This window comes from Larimichthys crocea, chromosome XVIII, assembly GCF_000972845.2.
Source record: "Larimichthys crocea isolate SSNF chromosome XVIII, L_crocea_2.0, whole genome shotgun sequence".
Lineage (NCBI taxonomy): Eukaryota > Metazoa > Chordata > Actinopteri > Sciaenidae > Larimichthys > Larimichthys crocea.
In genome coordinates this window covers 8,922,458-8,938,319 of record NC_040028.1, presented here as the reverse complement: position 1 = coordinate 8,938,319, position 15,862 = coordinate 8,922,458, and positions in this window count along the sequence as shown.

The following is a 15,862-nucleotide window of genomic DNA, read 5'->3' as shown; positions in this document are numbered from 1 at the left end:
TGTTAACCTCAAAATGCCTGAGACACATCCAACTCCTTCATGCATCTCAGTCATCTCATTACTGTAAAATACACTTTCCCTCATCTGGTGTTGAAGTGAATTCTACGGAACAAAGCTCACTACATTCTGATTTATTTTGTGTGCTCAGCTGAGCTTCCCTTTACTCACACAATGCAGTTAGTGGATAGTCCCACTGAATGAGTGTTTCTGCCTTATCCCAGTGAATTTGATTCACATCCCCATATCTTAGACTTTTCCCTAACTTTAATGGGAGTCTTCAGTATTTTGCAACTTGTAACTTCGTATTTTTGTCACAGTTTGTTGCTGTGTCTTTGGTGAGTTCAGACAAACATATTAAAATGCCAAAGTCACACAATTGCATACAAACTGATGGTAGATCAGCATCATCAACTTCTGTGATATGTAACATAAAATTACATGTTTTTTGAGTCTGGTGGCTTTGAACATGCAGAGCGATATAACAGGTTACAAATGTCTTACTCTTTAACAAATGTCTATCTTAGTAGCTTGCTTTCCATTATGTTGTCAGGCACTTATGTTAAAATTACCCTGTCCATGGAAAAAACACTAAAGGCACACAAGTGCTCCAAACTATTACACAATGCAGCCAGTTTCACGGCTGCTAACTGCAGTCCTTTCGACTTATTTTGAAAATTAATTCATTCATTTGGACACAAAAACGTAAAAATGGGTTGAAAAAAAAGAGGATTATTTTTAAAGATGCCATTATAACGTATGTAAAGCAATGACATTCTCAACATATTGTACAAAGGCACGAATCAAGAAGTTATTTGGCATGATCTTAAACCCTGCTTCGAATGTTATGGTAGATTTCCGCTTTCCACATTGAAAAGCAACCAATTCTTCATATCAAAATATTGGTCTTTTTCTGCCTCTGTCTGTCTCTCTTTTTTTCTTTCATCACTCTCTCATTACTCACATAATTCTGTTACCTAGCACCAAGATGAGACATCAATTCCTCTGCCACTGAAAATTGCAAATTAGCTTTGAGTTAGCTCTTGAGGAGATGGGAGGAGACAGGAGTGGGAGGCGGAGAAGAGATAAGCTGATGAGTATGTTTGAATTAGCTCTCACTCGCAGTGGGAGAGAAACAATGCTGGATGGAAATTTGAGAGACTTTCAGTGACAAATTGTGGTGTTTTAATGTCATATGTGATGATTTGCATAAGAGCAGCATGCTGTTTTTGGCTTCATTCCAGTGTGGTCAGAGTCTTACAGAGCAGATTCCAGCCAGGGAGAAATTAACATGCCACCGAGCTTCAAACTGGCTTTGCAAGGTCAGTTGACTGGAAAATAATGAGCGCTGAACTAAACGTGGGGGAAATTAGACTACCCAAGCCGCTAAACTTGTAGCAGTGATGTTATTATTGATTGCAAAAGGAGGGCTAGACTTTTAATATCTTAACATAAATCGAATGGGCACTTTTTGAAATCAAATTCTGCATTCTGCAAATGACACAAATTCATAAATGCGGTGAAACAAACTAACCCTTTATCAAAGCACTTTGCATGTTTTGTCAAACACAGCCTCCTTTTGATATTTGAGCATTTTCCCTCATTCTCTTCCACAAAGGCCAGACAGGGACAGATTAAATTTCAAGCATAAATAAATACTGTGAAAGGTCACCTTTCCATCTGTTATTTGTGCAACCTCCAAAAGTAATTACATACAGAATGGTGTCGGCAAAGCTGTTTGTGTGCTTTCGTTGTCTAAACAGCATATCTCCCAGAGCTCATTTCATATACACCTGAGGACTGTACAATGGTAAACAGGTGAAGTAAACAATAGTAAATAAATACAAAATCGGATTGCTTTGCATACTGACATAGAAGCTCATTTAAAGATGTTAATTATAAATTGTAAATGTTATAGTTTGGCTTCTTGTGAAAACAGTTTCAACAATATAATGTTAGATTTTAGTCACACGTGTTCTGCTATGCTTGTTTTTTCAAGCAAAGTGGCGCTTCACAGAAAAAAAAAAGACCATAAACGCATGTAGAGCTTTAAACACTAGACGTGATGTATGCAAAAACACGTGTTGTCAGTGCTGTAGAATCAGACCTCATGAACTCATACGCGACAACGCAAGCATAATAAATGACACAATAGTCCCCGTCTTCCCTGCAGCACAGGATCGCGTGCTTACCTCCTTTTAAGAGAGGCAACAGAAAGAGGTCAAACGTGACATCAGGGGAAGGCAAGTGATGGCACTGAAGCACCACACTGCACTTTGAAGAGAGAGAGCGAGAGAGTGAGACGGAGAGAGACAGAGAGAGAGAGAACTTTCTCTTGGGATTGATTTTAAAGGCCAGGTGGTTCTCTATGTTGTCTAACTTTAGATTCAGCTCATATTAACTGCTCTGACCAGGAAAGTTTTCTTCTTGAATAGAATTTGATACTGTTTCTGAAAACAATGTACTGGTGTGTCATTAGTATTTCTGTACTGTACAAGCAGGTTTTTTTTTTTTTTAATCCAGTCAGATCAGGCAATTTGATATTTTCTTGTTTGACCAGTGCTCGGATTGGGCCAGCAGGACAGAAAGAGACAGATTTTCACCCATATCTTCTTGTACATTACTACAAGCTGATGAATTAAATTAAATAAATACATTTTCAAAAATGCATTTGTAATTCCTACTTTCTAAAATTATAAAATTGTAGCATTTTTTAAAAAATAAATTGCTTAGAAACTTTGCAGAACATCTTATTAACATTATCAAATTCCAAATACTATATTTTTGTGAAACAATACAACGATACATTTTTCCTCTATGTGTGCATGTATATGCATGTATATACTTAAGCGTATGTACACCTTTTCAGTTTACCTTGTTATATTTCATATTTATACTGTACTTACTTACACATTAGTTACACAGGTTAATTTAGCCTCATAGACTGACACATACTAAACTCAAATGCTGATTATTCAGTGCTATAGCACGTTTTTGTTCATATTCAAGAAAACTGTTTGCTAAAGGCTTCCTTTGTGTTTCATTTAATAGATGTATATGCAAAAAACAAGATTTGAATGCCGCACATGATGATCCTTTTATATACATATTCATCTTTGAATTAAAAAGCTAGTTATTACTAAAAGTCATTATTGTTGATGAATGGCAGAAATGTCTGCTGCTCACTCAAAGAATTGTGTTTATCTCTCTGCCGCTTCTGTTTGCTGTTCCCCAACAGGTTTCTGCTCACGCTCAGAGAAAACTTGCTTCTATTTGCAAATGTAAAGAATGCTACCTCTTAACTGCTTTATACGAGGCAAAGCAAAATTTAGCGACGGCATGAAAGCATCATGGAAAGATGCAAACAGAGGTGAACACTCCAGACATCATGAACTGATGATAAGGACACTCTCTCTCGAGTTGCAAATATTTCAACTTCAGCAATTATCCTGAAGAGTTTTTATGACTCCAACTTCAGAATGTTAGAGCTGAATAAAGTCTGACAGAAATTAGATTCACTGTGTATCTAAACACAGCTTGTTGATTGAAACGCAGAGCAAGAGGGAAAAAAACAGTTCCTACGTCACTTCACACTCGAGACAGAAATCAGACTCAGCTCCCTCACTGAACCACCTACATATCCAGCCAGGGAGCCATGCAAATGTTTAATTACACATGTCATCTTGAAAAATGAATTCCTTCTAAACAGGGTTTGTGACTTTTATTGGTCTCCAATGATGATATTACAGAAAAACTGACAGATCTGCCACAACTTTTAGGAGCCTATAACTGACAGAAATAATAAAGCCCACGTTTCTACAGAAGACAGAGTAAAAAACATCTAATCAGAATTAGATTAAGTTTGATTAAATAAATAATAAATAACACATGGAATGCTCTTCTTAATCACTTTTAGGCCTAAGAACAAAGTACTGTACTGACACTTCATGACACTTTTTAGTATTGACTAATAGGTAGCAGGTGAAAATGCAAGCAGGGTGAGCGGCATGGGAGATAGTGCTGATTGTAGAGTAGTGATGGGTGGTGCGTCCACCACTCACCTGTAGTGTGCAGAGCTTTGATGAAGCACAGTAAGCAGGCAAACGCTGTACCCAACCTGTGGTGTTTTGGCTCAGACAGTATATGCATTATGCAGTCCATACATTTTTCAATGTGAACCAAAATAACCCTGTCTCCTTGAAATTATGTTTATATTCTACTAATTAAGTTTTAAGTTGAACATATTGCTGCCTGTTTTGTTTTTTGTTTTTTTCCCTGAAGTATAATTCTACCACACACAGGTCATAGTAAAAATGCATAGAGTTGACCGTCTGTGTACAGAACCCCAGACGCAGAAAGAAGAAATTACATCTCTTTAGAAATGATTCACGGTTTCTTATGGAGTTGCTTGTTGATGCTGTTGGCTGGTTGATCCAGCAGGTTGTTACACCATGTTTTCGTCTAAAAAATTAAAGTTGAATTCAAAGCAGGCCTTTGTGACAGAGCTCAGACATTGGCTATATAGTCAACTAGTTAACTGCTGATATGGGTATGCACATATTGATGTGTTTAGGCATTGTGTATGTTATAAAAATTAGGGTTACATAGCTAGTTAGATGTTTTAACTTATACAATGTTTGTTCTTATATTACATGGCACTTCCCTTTATTGCTGTTTTCCTGAGACTGTCAGGGTAAGGTAAAGTTCAGGTTAATGTATAAATAGAGGGATTTCAGAACAGAATGGGGCCTAGGGACAGGTCAGAGAGGTGACATCTAGATTGGGGACATACTGGCTACTCATTAGGTGATATGTTGAAGTAAGCTGTTTAAAGGCATTATATGCAAATTGACTGTTAACAATTTACAGGGGTTGAGACAGCCCATCTTCAGGAAAATGTATAAGAACCAACTGTTAACGCTCCTCTGGGAGCCTTTTTCTCTGTAACCCCTTTAGTGTGTTGCACTGTGAAACATTCCTCTTGTACAAGAACAATAAATTCAACTTAAACTTTGATGCTTTGAATCCGATCCTCTTTATTTAAGGGTTTTTCTTTAAAATTCCCGTAACAGTGTATTCATATTTTTTGGCATAACCCTAACCTCTGATAGCCTCTGTTCAAATTTACCTGAGTTTCCTGTTGGACAAATAGCTTTAACCTAACAACTAGCTAAAGTTGCTAATTACTAATTAACTGCTTCTAACTGAATCTGCCAACGAGCACAGCCTTCAAGACCACAGGCAATAATGCTTAGCGATAGAAATGGACTGGAAGACTTTTTCACCTTTAACTCAAATGGACTTGTACTATCTTGGGAGGTCAAATGCAACACAGGTGTGCTTAAAATGAACTGAGTGCTATACTGAAATGGCAACTCCAAAAACACAAACATAATATTATTAATGCTGTTTGCATATAACATCAGTTGATATGGTTGAAAAAAAAAGATATTCAGAGTGCATGTGTACACTTTCTGACAACTTTGGAATGGTGCATGAAATATCCACAATGGGGTTGTGTAGAGGTGTTCTGACACTCGATTGCAATTTTAAAACCTGGGCCATCTGTGCCAAGGTCTAATGTGAAGCAGCTTGTCGTAAACTCTTTGTTAGCCTCACAGTCCAGGAACCATGAGGCTAATAACATCACTGTTGTTAAAATTTACTGTGTTTCTACTCGCCAGAGTCAGATCCCTCATTGATCAGAGTAAATCAACTCTCACCAAACCGTAAAACATCATCTCGGAGTGATACCACTAATGATCTGCCCCAGCAGACGACACCCACTGTCTGAAGGGCTGCTGCTGTATCAAAGCCATGCTGTCTGTCTCCTCTCCCCCCATGGCCTCATCACACTTCATCTAATAATGGGAATTTACTGCGGGTCTTTTTTTTTTCCCTTGCTCGCTTGGTGAGATAAACAGGCGATTGATGAATCAGGCATAATGCACAGGCTTACGGGCACAGACAGCACGCAGCCCACAGTAAATATGTGCAGACAGGATCGGATTTCGGCATTAGCAGTGAGGAGATGCATTTATTTGCCTCTCACCCAGACTCATAACAGCACTGAGCTTCAATTACCACGTCTGAGAGGTGCAGATAATACATGCAAACGGCACCACTCCCAACCATTACCAGCACATATATACAGTTTGCTTTTCACACTGTCTGTCTCAACTGCACTTCATTGAACCATGTTTGTAACATCTACAATAGAGTCATTATCCACTGAATGATGTGTGAGTGTGTATGTGTGTGTGTGTGGTTGTTGCATGTGCCATCTCCGCCCAGCTAATGAATGCAGAAATACACTAAACATATGGCTTCCTGCCTTCTGCTAGTAAATTTCTCTGATCGCAATCACATCATTTAAAATTGAGTTTACTTCAGGCTATGTGTAATAAAGTAGCATGCATCAACTATACTTGTCACGTCATGTTTCCTTTTTACTTATGAAGCATTAGTAATTTATGTGGGCGAATATGCTGCAGGCTAATATGTCACCTGAAAAGTAGAAATAAAAAATTAAAAAAAAAAAAAAAAAAAAAAAAATAACATTTTGGCCTAGGGGGCTGTATCCCAAGTTACTACCACATACTGATTCTACCTCTGGGTGCCAGAGGATTTTGACTTTCCCCACAATAAAAAAGTGACAGATTTACTGTAAATAAGACAGCAGTAGGTAGCCAAGAAGTTTGGAATTTCTTTAGTCCATCCACTGAAAAAAGTTTCTATGAAACTTTATGAAAAAAGGTCTCAGTTATGGAAAAGAAATACCCAAATGGTTACTCAAAATGCTCAAATGTCAAATACAATAATTTGTATTGGTCAGTGTTCAGACAAACTAGCTTGACTAAGCTTAACTAATGACTTAAATTGAGTGTGCTCTAAAAGTTAAGACATTAATTGCGACATGTCTTAAATGATTTGTGACTTTTAAGACTTGAGAGACTCTCATTAGAGTTCTAGAAAACATGGTATTACTCCAACTTTAAGTCTCTTCACTATCGCTGAGTTTTCATTCCTTGGATTCCCACTGTCTCTTTGGCACCAGGAGACAGCCTGGCTAAGCCAGCAGCCTTGCCACAGTGCAGTGCTTGCAGCCTGCGTGCACTGTCAGCCCCCTCCTCTCTCCTCCGCCCAATGGATGTCAGCCCTGAATTGTGTTTTGATGTTTCTTCAGACCTACAATTGAGCTCCATTCTCAGCAGCCAAAACAGACATTTGTCAATTCATATGCATCAGGGCACTTTTTTTTTTCCCTTTACCGCCCCCCGGTCCGCGGCCACTTTCTCTCTCCGCTGTGCCTTTCCCAGTTTTTTTACCACTGCACTCAGTAACATCAATCCAGTATGAGGATATGAGTGGCTACGACCCCCCCCCCTGCTGCGAGTGGTGTCACATGTGATTACCATTATTTATAAAACTTACTCAGGCTCGGTTGCGTAGTCGGCCTCTCCCGGCCCTTGGCCCTGCACACTACAGTCAATATTTGCACGCAATCCTGAACTGTTGAGAGTTTCCATGGTGGTGAGAGCCTCCATTACATGAAATATTCAGGGCACACGGAGACTCCCGTGAGGCCCAGCGCAGAGTTTTTACTCCGATTTGATTATACGACATGATTTTTTCATGAGCTATGACAGTCCTGTTGAATTAGAGTCAGCTCTGAATCCTTGTGATAGTCACGGAAGCTAGAGAAGGGGAGGAGCAGTCTGTCCTGTTCCCTCACTGTGTCTTTAACTCTTTGTCTGAATAAGGGGGGAACAAATTTAAGTAGAAAAACTGAAGACCCCTTATAAAAATGAAAAATAAAAAAGATATACAGTACAACGTGCACATGCCCATGCTTGGTTACATAATACTATCATACCGTAGGTAATATGTCTTACAATACCGAATACTAAACCCCTTTTGCTTAGTCTTTTGTGAAAGGTGTATAGCAGTGCTTTTAGATTGATGTTGACAGTCTCCAACAATTGGTTCTGATATTAATTTTACCCTTGGCATCATGCTAAAGCCTCTGAAAGAGCTTTTTAGAGTGTGCAACAGTAAAACTAAATTGCATTTGAATAAATAATAAGGTTATTTAAATTTGAAATAATTGTCATGTTCAAAACTATATTAAACTCGATCATCAATAGTACTGTTGAAACCAGTATATATATTAATATTAGGGTCAATTTAGGGTATATAGCATCCCATTAGGAAGTCAATTTACTATGTTACCAAACACATCTATAATTCGGTGCATGACACTGAAAGGCTGATATTCCACTTTTAATATAAGGTAAAATTCATTCCCAGTTGCAAAGCGGCCCCATGAACCAGACCTCTATTTACTGCACTCACCCATATTTTAATGTCCTGTGCAATATTCTGCCACATATTGTAATTATCTGTAACTTTCTTATGACACGCTGTGGCTTTCATAAAGTACAGAGGCAGTAATTTACTCTAAACCATTTAAGACAACAATAATTACAACTAAGCTGTGCAGGATATCAAGGACTAAGTGTTTGTTGAAATGGTCAGTTTGAAAGCCTTAAGTACACACATACATAAAGGAGTGTGAACGAGAGAGACAGAGAATAAAAGGGGCAATGCATAACGAAGTATTTGACAATAACAGTGGTGCCACAGTCAGTTATGGTGTTATGAGCGTAAAATGATCATTAGGGGCTTCTAATGGCAAAATCAGTCATGCTACTACATACAGACACAGCCTGTATTGAGGGAAGTTAACAATATTGTGTTGTTGCTGTGTGATGATTTTATGCCTTGTAAATATTTTATATATTTTTGGTGATCATTGAGAAGCAGAACCTGACATGTTTTAAACATCTTGCACTGGCTAAATGGTGTTGGCAAATGACAACACTCAAAAAGGAAATTCCAATTGTTATCTAACAATAAATATGATTAAGCCTGTTCTTTGTGGAGCGAATTAAATATTTATGTATTTACTTATTAATAGAATGCTACTACTTTTATACCATATAAGCAAGTAATGCACCATTTGACTGGTTTGATAAACACATTCTGGTGTACATCAGACTTATATGACATTATATGAACAATATCTAATTACTCATAAGTAAAAGGCAAATCTTGTTTATATAACTACTATACAGTCTTTGGCCCTACAACTGAAAATGATTTACAGCATGATGTTGAATGAAGCTGAATGGAGATATCGTAATATGACCAAATGGATAAGTAGATTAGTTGCTGAGTTGGTTGACTGAAGACAAGTTTTATGTTTCAACTAATTTTATGTTTATTTGTTTCAATCATTTTTAAAGTAAAAACTCTAAATATTCTGGCCCTAGCATTACAAGTATAAGACTGCTGATTGTCTCTGTTTATATCATCATGAATTAATTATCTTTGGCTTTGGGACTATTGGTTGGACAAGACAGGCAACATGAAAATGTCCCTCAGGCTACTTCTTTCTTTAGTTAGTGACATTTTGTACACTCAATATAGTTAACTGACAATATAATTAACCATACACAAAGCAATACTTGTAGTATCCCGACTCAATGTTTTGCCACTCTTGACATGAAACGAATATATGAAGTATATCATCACTTTAATACCAAGCTGAAATCTGAAAAATGCATGCAATGTCTCAAAGGGCTGCCCCCCCCACAAAAAAAAATTGTGTGTCCCTTATAATAGGGAATACACATAATTTGGTATGTCAGCCTTCAATGTGTTGTTATTGCCATGTAAACTGCTCTAGTTCTGGCAATTGGCCGTAAAAATGACAGAAGACATGTAATGTTGTTAGCGGATCCTCTCAGTAAGTGGCCTTCACTGAACTGCCATGCCTCAGCTGCTGTATCACAAATACAAGTGCTTACACTGAGAAGCTCCAAATGTCCCCATCCATTCCTTCAACTACCACATTCTCTCATTTGATTTCAGGTGAAGTGTAACAAACGTAATTGACAGACAGATCTCGATCATTTCTCACTGAACTCCCTCCATTCTGCCATGTAGTTGTATTCTGACATGTTTAATATGACCCACAGTCATGAAGGTGATGGTATTCTTTGGATTTATGTGATTGCAGCAGCCCAGCTTCACTATTTTTTTAAAGAATATTTCAAATATTACCTTGAAAAAGATCATATGTTGTTATTTTTTCATTCAATGCGTTTCTCACTGATGATAAGTTACTGTGATATTTTCAAACACTGTGTGAGTCTGCTCTAGGACAGTCAAGGTCATTCTCAACACCTGCCTTTGGTCCACTGCACCAGATGATTGTCAGCTGAGTCCAACATTGTCGATTTGGCCTTTTGATTCACACAACCACACACATTCAAACACGCACACACATACATGCACAACCACACACACACAGTGCAAGTAAGAGATTATTGGCTGGTGGCTTTACACGGACTGAATCCAGTTTTCCCAAACACAGACCTGTCTATGTGTGTGTGACCCAACTTGAAATGATATGATTGGTCATGGGCCCACCAACGTGCACAGAATGACAGTAGTGAGAGTGTGTGTATTTGAATCACACACACAAACGCACACTGGGTGACAGTCTGGGTTGAATACAGATGGAAGAACTTCCATCTTTGATTGCCAGGCTAATTGCTTTCCTTGGCTACATGCTATTTTCTAAAAACAGCATACACCAATGCAGGATAGAGCTTGATTGTCCTTTCATACATCCATAATAGGAAGCTTTTAACTCCTGGTGATTGTAATGCATTCTGTAATCTGACTGTATTATAAGAGTTGTCTTTTATAATCATCACTTTTGCAATATGAAAAATGAATTTACAAATGAAATCAACATTGCTTTTCTCTCCTTCTCTCTCATGTGGATTAAAAAGCTTATAAGTGAAGTCATTTCTGGCAGAAGTGGTTCAGAAAATAGAAAATAGCTGTTCTACACTAAAGAGCTGCATGAGTAATGACGAGCATGCTTTTATTTCCTTACTAGGATGTTTGGATTCTCCTCATTTGCAATTACTAAACATTTTTAGTAAGAGAGATTTGCATTTTTTCAATTTAAACTTCACATTGCATCTAATTTAGGAATGTCAACACATGTAACATAATGCTGTAGCATTATGACTAGTCTTTGTCAAATGATCAAATATCTGTCTGATTTAAAGCACAGTCCTTCTAATTGCCATCTTTGCAGCTATAATTAGTATTATTCGTGCTGTTTGGAGTATTTCATAATACAATTGAACTATGATTTTCTCTAAACCTTTTTTGTTATGAAATATCTTTTGTTTAATTTTCTGAACCAGGTACCACGTTTATATTAATACCAGATGATTCACTGTGTTAATATAATTGAGGTTGCTTTCATTTTATTTTCAAAGTGATGAGCTGGTTTACCACCACTATCACCACTAATACCTGTGATAGTGCCTGATTAGAATATTGCTCATACTTGCCTATGCTTTCTTTTGGGATGGATTGTTAAAAAATGCTAAATTGTCATCTTTACAACAATATACCTGTAACAGTGCAATTTTCATTGTATCATTTTCATTGTAACTATATGCACATAAAGTTTAAAATGCAAACTGTTTATCAAAGTGATGAATGGACTGATGTGTTATAAACTTCAGAATTGATAAAATTTTCAAACTCACTGCCACAAATGAAAACCATGAAGTAAAAAAAAAAGTCAACAATTTACATTAATTATCACTGAATCATCATAATTATGTTTCAAATACTAGTTTGAATGAATGGGAAAATCTGCACTGTTGCATCTCTGAATATATATATTTTTTTTTCCTGCATATTTTAAATAAATCTCATGAAACGCTTGGACGTTGGACATACATTATATGCATATAAAAAATTTGACTGCCTTGCAGTTCTTTTTTGTAGAGAAAAAAAAAATGCTGGCCATCACAAATGTATGATTCTTCTTGGCTGCTCTCATCAAACCCATCCATGCAAACCTCCAATTAATCAATTCTGTCAGGCAAAAAGGTCAAGTTTGCATATTTGCTGTTCGGAAGCAGCCATATTTACTGCTTTATTTCAAACTGTAGCACTGTGGGAAACCTGATGCGCTGGAACAAATCAAACCCATCTCTTAAGAGTGCTGCTCTTTCTGAGGACTACAATGATCAGAGTGAGCTGTCAGCTGTATCTGATTGACAACACTGTCAGTCCAAGGTAAAGCTCTGCAAAGATAGAAAGATTGTGTCATTTCATTCAGCCTATCATGGAGTGGATAAATGCTACTTTAGCTCCAAATTGTTTGTTAAATGGCAATTAAGTGAAAACTATGTGCACTGAGCTGTGATAAAATATGAACATTTATAATGTATTGAACCTCCACTGAACCATCCGTTGCAAAAAACGCATTTCACAACATCCCTCATAAAGAATAAACAGAGGCCCAATATGTAGGCTGGCAGTTTAAAAGAGACTGCTTTGTGTTATCACTGGTCTAATTGAAGTGGTAACAGCTTCATCACTACAGCTGTAGGGCATGAAGAAATGAAGACTGTGGTTATCTATTATGGCGCTAATTATAGGAATATGCCTTGGGCTTAGCAACTGTCCCCGGCACTACGCTATTTGTAATCTGTTCCAGAACTTGAGAGTGCTTTACAAGGTTAGAAATGGGATGAAACAGACTGCACAGTGGATGGATCTGATGCTGTATTATCCAACCGTATTATCTTGAAACAAAAACAACAAAATTAGCTTTGAAATTAAAGAAAAAGTTTGATTGGGACTATTATTTGGTTGTGCATGCATTTGTATGTGTGCGTGTCCCTGTGTGTGTGAGCAGCTGTGCGAGGGTGATTATGGTGTGACAGCTGCTGACAGAGAGCTCGACTTGAGGCAAGTGAAGAGGTCTTAAATAAGGCAGTAGCTTTCAGAGTAGCTACACTCTTCTCTGTACACTTTCGCCCCTCTCTGAAAAGCTGCAATTACCATGTCAGCTGCTATAATGCTAACATGAAGAAAATAGCTCAAGCTAATTATTTAGTCTCTTGTTCAGTCAGTACAAAGTGGGAAAACTTTGAAATGTAAAAGCTGTGAAATGGACAAAAGCATGGTAATGACTGTGAAACTGTGGACAGATTAAATATGCATTGTTGGTCCTCATTTGTTAACATTCTGCCAGCACTGTAAAAATACTATTATACTTTTGCCCTATTTGAAAGAGAAACACTTCAGCTTAAAGTTTTGTATCCTTCTCCTGACTAGTCTGAATTAATGCCTACATTTTCATAGCTTAAAGACTAATGCAAAAATAAACGCATCACCTGAGTCAAATGCAGCTGTGACAGCTCGTTGTCTTAATGTTACATGATCAAAATAATCTAATCTAATAAGAATAAATGTGACTACAGTTTGCAACCTTTTTATCTTGCAGCTGTGACTTGCTACAACTGCCTGCCAAGAGCAAATTACGTGCAAGAAGTTCATGTGATAACCGTTAGATAAGGGTCATATTCCCAGTAAGGGACAAGTCAGGTGTTAGGGTGGGACACAACTAAACTTTAGTTTCTTTTAACCGAGTAAAAGTTTTCAATCACTCTTGTCAGACTCTTAACAACTTTGTGTGTGTAAGGATCTCTGACCTTTTAGCTGAAATATTTATAACTTATTGTTTTCTCTGAGTGGGATTATTTGTAATGATGTTCTTACATATTTCAGTGGTATGCTCGTACTGTCCTCTTAACCTAATTCTATTCTTACTCTGTTGAACAAATCAAGGACAAATTTGAAGTAGCTTTGTTTATTTGTTCATCTCTCACTGGAATATCCTCCGCGGGGTTTATTATTGTTTATTACAGGCAAGTTAGAGACTTTCTATTGAGTGATTCATTTGTGTGCAGCAAGCCAAGAGGCTGTGCATGGTTATTGTTGTTTGTAATAAAAGTGTTGGTTGAACTTGGTGACACTATAAAATGAGCAATGATGTGTTATCAACGTTTGTTCATTTGTAAAGTTTTTTAGGAGGAAATGGAAGAGTTACAAAGTAAATTACCAACCAACTATACCAACAATCTGTTATGTTTTATGTTAGTGTATAGGGTTGGTAAAATAAGTTGCATTTGTATGTAAGTTAATCTTATCTGATGTTGCCACAGATAGGTTACAAAATATTTAGTAATAACTGTAATAACATTACAGTGTAGTGTTGGCATGTTAACACTTTAATAGTTTTACATTCATATTACTGTAAACAAACCACAAAAAAAAGCCTCGATGTGTCTTATAAATCCTACATGTTGTTTGTCCACTAGGGCATCAGATTTATGTTGACGGGTCACAGTATTGACATGTCTGTGTGTTTATGTGTTGTGTGTATTGTGTGTGTGTGTTAACATACATATAGAGAAATAATCTGTAATTGCTAACCTTGAAAAGGAGTTAACATTTTTCACTTTTCACATGGTAAATTTAATAAAACCTTCATATCAGTCAGCTTTCATTTCATTAGACATAAACTAGAAGCTGTCTATATAAAGATCCGTTGCTGAGGCTGCTATTTTAAGGACTAACTCCAGGTGTTTGAAGTGTAAATACTATTATTTAAGTATTTAGCCATGCAGTAGAGTAGTTTTGTAGATGTTACCTCTGAACCTGTTTTTCATAGCCTCTTGTGTATTTGCATATTTGCAGCAATATTTTTTACTTCCCTGCTCATCAAAAGGTAAGAGTCCTCTCACTGTATATAAATTTGTTTTTTTGCTATGAAGTGAATAGTTTATCTTAAGTTAAGATACTTCCTAAAGATTTAATAAGACCAGGAGTAGAGTCCTCTTCAAAATCACTTAAACGTAAAGGTCATTCAGAAATTCTGCCACCACTCGCAATTAGTGGTCCCCTGGGGAGAGGTGTATTTAAGTACAGTAGCTTAAAAGATTGTATGTGGTCTGATGTTGATCTTTCTTCTCAGTAAAGTTACTTACAAGTACTTTGTTTTCCTCACACATGATGCATTAGCCTAATGAGACAGCTATTTAAGTTTGACTGCTTCTCTCCATCCTCTGAAATAACCCTATCCTGATATAACCTGCATCATTTTTGTTGCTTCCATAGTATAAATTGTAAAATAAATGTTATCCATGTCAAATATGTCAGCTTTCAAAAAAGTTAATAAAGTCTTGGAGATAAATAAAAAGGTCATATGCACTGTCCTGTGCATGGAAATTAAACATCAGCAGAACAACACACAAAACAAATAGTGGCAAAAAATCCACTATACTCATCACAGTCAGCAACATGCTGTAAGTGTATTTTTAAATGCACTTGACTTAACTTCACATTAGTTTACTGTGATTATCCTGCTGTGCCAACAGCATGACTATATATATATTTGTCATAGTTTTTTATGGTTCCTCCTGTCCAGTGATGAGGAAGAGGCAGGTGGTAGCAGCACAGACACATATTGTTATTGCATTATTTATCAGGCTGTAGCACTTAACTATTAGTAGTACATGTGACTTTTACACACATTCTGATTCTGGCGCTATAGCACCCACAGCCACATGCACATACATAAACTTGCACCTGTCCATGACCGACAGTAGATTTTGCCATGTCATTGTTTATCTCCCTGACACTATTGATTTAACTGAGCTGGATGGGTCTCTCTAATCCCTCGGGTTATTGGAATTTTGCTTTAAAAATAAGCTTATAGGATGGACAGCTATCTGAACAGGGACAAGAAATTCTCCTAGAATCCATCAAATTATTGTAAAAGTGCTGATGCAGAGGTATTGATGCCTTCTTGCCTGGATGATTTTATCTAACACACAAACACAAAATGTTAAAGACTCACTAATATTTATTTGTCACACTTTACAGCAGCATGTCCAAGTTACTGTATTTA